Raw genomic sequence first — 7,570 nt, 5'->3', positions numbered from 1 at the left:
TAAGAAAAAAAAGGGTTACTTGAACACAAGGTCTGTGACACTGCGGCAGCTGGTCTGGCAGCTGACACAGGACAAAGGCATGATTCACGTCCCAGGCAAAATGGCGAGAGATTTCATCATGCTGCTCACAATGGTGTGCGATTTAAAGCTTATGAATTATTCATTTTGGGAATTTTCTTATACAGTGTCTTAGGACCGTGGAAAGTAAAACCATTATAGGGAAGACAACCACATATGAATCTATACATGTGATAAAATGGCACAAAATTATACATACATGTATCAATATTAATTTCCTGACTTTGATACTGTACAACAGACAGTTGTGGAAGAAAACTGGGTGAAGGGTTCAATGGGCCCACTCTGCATGATCTTTGAAATTTCCTGTGAATCCATAATTATTTTGAAATAAACTATTTTTTAAAATCTCAAAGAGACTGAACACATCATGAATAATTTAACTGCTTTTCAGAGCAAAGTCCAACACCCTTTAAAGGAAGACACCAAAGTCCAGATATTAAAAAAGTAACACCTACAGTGTCCAATGTCCAATAAAAAATTAGGAGGCATGCCTGGAAGCAGAAAAAGGCGACCCATAACTAGGAAAAAAAATTGATGACTAGTAACAGATCGAATGACAGAGGTGCTGAAGCTAGCAGACAAGGACATTGCTGCCGCTGCTGCTGCTAAGTCACTTCAATCGTGTCCGACTCTGTGCGACCCCATCGACGGCAGCCCACCAGGCTCCCCCGTCCCTGGGATTCTCCAGGCAAGAACACTGGAGTGGGTTGCCATTTCCTTCTCCAATGCATGAAAGTGAAAAGTGAAAGTGAAGTCTCTCAGTCGTGTCCGACTCGTAGCGACCCCATGGATTGCAGCCCACCAGGCTCCTCCGTCCATGGGATTTTCCAGGCAAGAGTACTGGAGTGGGGTGCCATTGCCTTCTCCGGACAAGGACATTAAGACAGCTTTATTTTATTTTTGGCTGCACTGTGCAGTATGCGGGACTTCCCCAATTAGCGATGGAACCTGTGCTCCCTGCAGTGGAAACAGAGTGAACCACTGGACACCAGGGAAGCTCAGGATAGCTTTTTCTTTTAGTCGATTACTTTAATGAAAACCCCAAAAGATGGTATGGTTCCCATGGGCTTAACGCCTTTGTTAAAAAAACTAAAGATAGTTCCAAAGATCAGGTCCATGGACTATGCTTGTCTAAATCTTCCCCATCCTCTGCAACCACCTCTGTGTTTTCCCTTGGGCATGCACAATGACTTTCTAATTTCCTCTGTACTGCAGTTGTTTTTGAATATCTTCTTTTTTTAAAAAATTACACTGGGTCTTTGTTGTCATGCATGGGCTTTCTCTAGTTGAGGTGAGCAGCAGCTATTCTTCATTGTGATGTACAGGCTTCTCAATGTGGCGACTTCTCTTGTTGCAGAGCACAGACTCGAGGCACACAGGCTTCAGTAGTTGTGGCTGGCAGGCTCTAGGGCACAGACTCAGTGGTTGTGGCTCACCGGCTTAGTAGCTCCAAGCAGCATGAAGTAATCTTCCTGGATCAGGGATCAAACCTGTGTCCTCTGCATTGTCAGGTGGACTCTCATCCGCTGAGCCACCAGGGAACTCCTGGATGTCTTATTTTTCAATGTCTGGGTCACAAAATGAGGAAAAGAGAAGAAACAAAGGAAGGGGAAAAAAGGCCTGGTCCTTTCCATTCCCTGGAAGTCGCTTTAGTCAGAGAGGATGTGGCTTGCAACACTAGGTGGAGGAGCAACAAGAGCCCTGTCTGCACATCTGTAATCAGAAGCAGCAATCGGTGATTAGAGAACAGATGTGCAGTTCCTGAAGAATGTGGTTCTCCCCTCTGCCTGGCTCCTGCCAATCTCATACAAGCTGCTCTAAACACCCATGCACAGCTGCCCGCCACAGCACTGGTAGGTAGGAGGTGGGAACCGCTATTCTGCTAAGAGCTAAAATTTACTCTGATTAGCCACCCTTTTCTCTCCCAACCTTTACTTGGAAGTTACAAGCCTCCAATAGACTCCGGAGTTGCAAAAGAGTTACCTGAGACAGAGTTTGGCTGGGCAGTTCTAGGTGGGGTGACAAATTTCTGGCTCTGCTACCTCTCTAACTTTTCCAAATTCCTGTATTTGATTTTTGACAATTTGAATATAATATGCCTTTTGTAGATCTTTTTGGATTTGTCATACTTTTAGTTCATTGAGGTTTTGAATATGCAAGTTATGATTTCATTAAATTTGGAAAGTGTTTTGGCCTTAATATCTTTAAATATTCTTAACTCTGTGTGTGTCTCTCCCTGTCTCTCTGTCTCTCTCTCCCTCCTGGGTTCTCATCATGCATCTATTGATACATATAGTGATGTCCCATACACCCCTTAGGCTCTGTTCATTTTTCCTCATGATTTTGTGTCTATGCTCCTCAGACTCAATGATTTCACTTGCTCCATCTTTACATCTGCTGATTCTTATCTTTCCTCAGCCTGCTCACATCTGGTTCTGATCCCCAGCGAAATTATTTCAACTGTTGTACTCTTCAGCTCCAGTATTTCCATAGTGTTGCTTTTCATAATTTATACCTTTTTAGTAATATTCTCCATTTGTTCATACATCATTCTCCTGGAATTCTCTAGCTTTTTAAGTACATTTAAGACAACTGATTTCAAGTATTTGTCTAGTAAGTTGAATATCTGGGCTCTGCCAGGGACAATTCTTGTTAATTTCTTTTTTTCTGCGAATGGGACATATTTTTCTTTCTTTGCACTGCTCACCATTTTTTGCTGTTGTTCAAAACTGGACATTTTTAGTATTATAATGTAGAAACTCCAAAAATCAGATTCTTTCCTCTCTTCAGAGTTTGTTGTTATTTATTGCTAAGAACTGACATGTTCTGTTTGTTTTTGGCGACTTTTCCAAGGTATTTTGTAAAAACTATATTCTTTGCCATGTGTCATGACTGAACTCTCTGTTCTATTATGTCAGTGGACAGAGATTTTCATAAATGCCTGGAGCCAAGGAGAATAAACAATCCTCCTCCCAATCTGTGCAGACTGGATCTGAGCTGGATGCTCCTACAACCTTGGCCAGGCCACCTAGGACTTTACTTCATCTTCTGCTTATGCAGAGCCCAAGGGTCCACTAGATTTGTAAGCCTAGGACCCTGGGAGATCTTTTCTGTGTATGCATCTGGCCCTGGGCATGCTCTTTGTAGTCCAAATACCCTCATACATGCCTCAGTCCTTCAAAGCCTTATCCCATCCACCATCTTTCTCCTCAGCCCCCTTCCTCCCAGGCCTTTCAGTCCATCTGCTGCCATTTTGTCCACTCACCCTTGCCCCAGATGGCTTAGGGGACTCTATATCTGTAAATGCTTTTGACTGTCACTTCCAGGAAAATGGATTTAACCTGATGCGGGCAAAATCAAGAGATATCTTGGCACCAGGACCTTAGGGAACTGCCAAACTGGTTAAAACATTCCAGGACAGTGTTTAAGAACAAAGTCCACACTGACCCTTTACCCAACAGGCCACACCAGGAACACGGGCTGTGGTTTCCACAGCCACCTGTGGCAATAAGGGAAGCAAAAACACCACAATCCCCTCATACTGAAACTTAACCCCCACCCCCGCCTTCATTAAGCACTCCCCTGGTTGCTGTAAGCACTTGGTTGGATTCCAGAGTTCCAAAATAAGTTAGTTCTGTTGATTTTTGCTTAATGGTTGCTCCATGGAGGGGCTGGTCCCTTGAACTCCCTATACTTCTATTTTCTGTTGCTGTCATGCTCTCTTCCTTTGCTTTTTCAAGACTTTTTAAATTAGTCACTTGTTTTCTTTCCAATTACTTCCTATCATGAATAGTGCTATTAAAAACATCTGCAGAAAAACTGCATATCTTCCCCTGGGGAATCATTTCCTTGGAATATATTCCCAGATGGGGAATTTCCAGGCCAAAGCAAAGAACAGCTGCCCAGCTCTTGTTAAATATTACCAGTTACTCCAGAAGGATTGGCTCAACTTACCATCCCGCCCACACCTCCAATTTTTCTTTGTTTTTCTCTCCAATCTGTTGACAACGGTCTTATTTTTTATTTTTCTCATATTTACTCTTTACTGTCTAATACGTGCTGAATGCCTTTATCTGCTATCTCTAAATACATCTCCTCAAAGTGAGCATTTTCACTTTTTAATGAAAAAAGCTTGGAAAGTTCAAGCCACTTGAGGTCACATAGCCAAAGGCAGATGAGGGTTCACTGGCCAGAACATTCCTACAGTCTTTATGAGCCCTGTGGCTCCCACACTGAGTGACGACCTGTATCAGGAATGAAAAAATATGCAGATCCAAACTAAAGCCCAGAGGGAAGAGTCCTGGATGATGGTGGCAATGTTAGTGTAGTATTTAAATATCCCCAAATTCCTACATAAAAACAGTTCAACCAGGAAAGCACACCAAAATCTCACAGCCTAGATCTACAACCAAGCCAGGTAGCAGGGAAACTGTCATGACGGTACAAAGACTCAAGAGGGAGCAGTGTAGCTACCAGCCCTTGTCAAGGGAACCTATCAGAACCTTTTCGGAGGATTAAAAATGGCCCCAAATTTCTTTCTTTATTTATGGCTGCGCTGCGTTTCATTGCTGCACTCTGACTTTCTCTTGTGGTGAGCAATGGCTTCTCTTGTTGCCAAGCACAGGCTCTAGAGCGAGGCTCAGTAGTTGTGGCGCTCGGGCTTAGCTGCTCTGTGGTATGTGGCATCTTCCCTGACCAAGGATGGAACCTGTGTTCTCTGCATTGGCAGGCGGATTCTTATCCATGGTACCGCCAGGGAAGTCCAAAAAATGCCCCAAATCTCTTTAAAACCCCTCTCACTGAGGAGTTATGTGATCTCTCCTTCAACTCGAGTGGGCCCTGCAACTACTTCAACCATTAGAACACCAAAGAATGATGATGATGTACCCATTTCTAGGCTCAGGAGACAAGAACCCTGAAGTTTCCACTTTCTGTGTCTTAGAACACTTATTCTGGAAAAATCTATCTGCCATGTCACAGGGAAGACTACTCTAAGGAATGTGGAAAAGTAGCCACGTGGAAAGGTTGCATAGAGAGAGGTCAAGGCCTGTCTAGTCTCTGGTGGTTGTAGCCATCCCAGTCGGAGCACCAGACAGGTGAACCCAGGTGAGCAGCCTTAGGAACATTCCAGCCCCAGTCACCATCTGTCTGACTACAACTGCAAGAGAGATCCTCCATGGAAAAACCATCCAGCTGAGCCCAGTTGACTCGCAGAACCGTGACATGGAAACAATTGTTTTTCACGGCTCTAGGTTTTGTAAAGGTGACATAGCAGGAGATAACCAGCACTGCCTTGCTACAGCAAGTTTGGTCCTAAGACCAGCAGTGCCAGCACCACCTGAAAGGGCATGAGAAAGTTAGGTTCTCTGAACTATACCCTTAGAATCCAAATCTGCACAGCAGCCTGACCTCCAGTCACATTTACATTCCACGCTCCAGGCAGCCCTGCCACGACTTGGAGTGGACACCTGGGCACAGCTGCTCTGGCTTCCTTTTGTAGGCAAACTCCGTTTGTTTTTGTCTATTTCTTGTCTCTAAGTACATTCCTATTGCGACCTACAGGGTGGTAAAGTTTTTTCTTCCCCAAACTTTAAAGCTTTTATTGTGTATTGAGATATAACTGATTAACAATGTTGTGGTAGTTTCAGGTGAACAGCAAAGGAACTCAGCCATACATATACATGTATCCATTTTTCCTCAAACTCCCCCTCCCATCCAGGCTGCCACATAACACTGAGCAGAGTTTTATGTGCTATACAAAAGGTCCTTGTTGATTTCTCATTTTGAATATAGTAGTGTGTACATGACCTTCCCAAACTCCCTAACTATCCTTCCCCAACCCCAGCAACCATAAGTTCATTTTCTAAGTCTGTGAGTCTCTGCTTTGTAAGCAAATTCATTTGTATCACTTCTTTTTAGATTCCACATATAAGAGATGTCATATGCTATTCCTCCTCTATCTGACTTATGTCACTCAGTATGACACTCTCAAGTCCATCCATGTTGCTGCAAATGGCATTGTTTCACTTTTTTTAATGGCTGAGCAATACCAGGGTGGTAAAGTTTTCGTTTTTCTTTTTGAAAAAATCGAGAAATAATCTGTATACTGTAAAATTCACTATCCTAAAGCATAAAATGCAGTGGTTTTCAGTAGGTTCACAAGGTTATGCAACCCTCACCACGATTCAACCTCAGAACATTTTCATGATTCCCAAAAGGAGTTAGTAGTAATCCCCACTCCTCACCCCCTCCAACACCCACAAACCCAATATCTAGCAACCACTAATCTGCTTTCTATAGCTATGGATTTGCCTGTTCTGCACATTTCACTTAAATTAATAAAATATGTTGCCTTTCCTGTCTGTCTTCTTTCATGTTACATAATGTTTTCAAGATTAGTGTTCATTTCAATGGTTTAGTAAAACTTTGCTCCTCACCAGCTGCATCCTCCCCCTCCTTCATGCTGTTACTGTCACAAAGTACATCTTTGTACATGATATACCCACCTGCATAGATTGCTAACTATTGCCTGATGTAGTTGTCTTTTCAGAGAATAAAAAGGAGAGAAGTTACAAACCAAAAATGCAAGAATTCACCAGTGTAGCTCCCAGGATGCAGAGCGGTGCAGAGAAGGGTGGGGAGTCACTGAGTTGCTGCACGGGGAACAGCTGCATGCAGGGAAGATCCAGGACTATCCTTCCTGGCTGCGGAAATGTCTTTCCACCCTGGACTGAATGAGAGGGGTTGTCACCCTGGTGACTGCCGATGGTCAGGGAGGATGCTGACACGAGGGGGCGAGCCTGACACAGCACTCCATCACTTGGGCCAAGCAGCCCCTCTTGGTAGGTCTCTGCTGCCTAAGCCTGTCAACACCCCACCACCTCTGCTCCCCTCTCTCATCTCACATGGCCACGGCCAATCTACAGCTAAGCCTTTGCACCTGGAATTCTCCTCATTTGGAAGCGCCCCCCCAAGCCCATCTGGTACAAACCTAATTATCCCCCAATATCCAAACCTCCCAGCTCAATCAGAGGTCCAGGACACTGCTGCTGTGCCTACGCTATGCTGTCATGACTGGTTCTGGACTGGGGGCTCATACGGGGAAGGGCTGGGCCCTCAAGCTCCAGCACAGAGCTCAGCACAGCGTTCTGCAGGGGTCTTAGCCGTGCTGATAAATGCTTCCTTTTCATTACTGTATAAGGTCCCATGACACTAGACCATTAATCTACATTCTCCAAAGTCAGCTGATCATGGATGTCATTTCCAATCTTCAGTTATAACACATAATGCTGCCCAGAACATTCCTTTCCATGTATTCTTGTCTGTTCACTGGGCTTTCCTCTCAGCACAAAGTAACAGAGACATGAACAATAGTGGCTGGACACTGCTCCCCAAAGACATCAAGTCTTCATCCCTGGAGCCTGTAAATATTCCCTTACTTGGTAAAAGAAATGGCAACCCACTCCAGTATTCTTGCCTGGAAAATTCC

Source organism: Capra hircus, chromosome 19 (genome assembly GCF_001704415.2).
Source record: "Capra hircus breed San Clemente chromosome 19, ASM170441v1, whole genome shotgun sequence".
Taxonomy (NCBI): Eukaryota; Metazoa; Chordata; class Mammalia; order Artiodactyla; family Bovidae; genus Capra; species Capra hircus.
The sequence above is the reverse complement of the archived record's forward strand: the minus strand, read 5'-3'. Positions refer to the sequence as shown.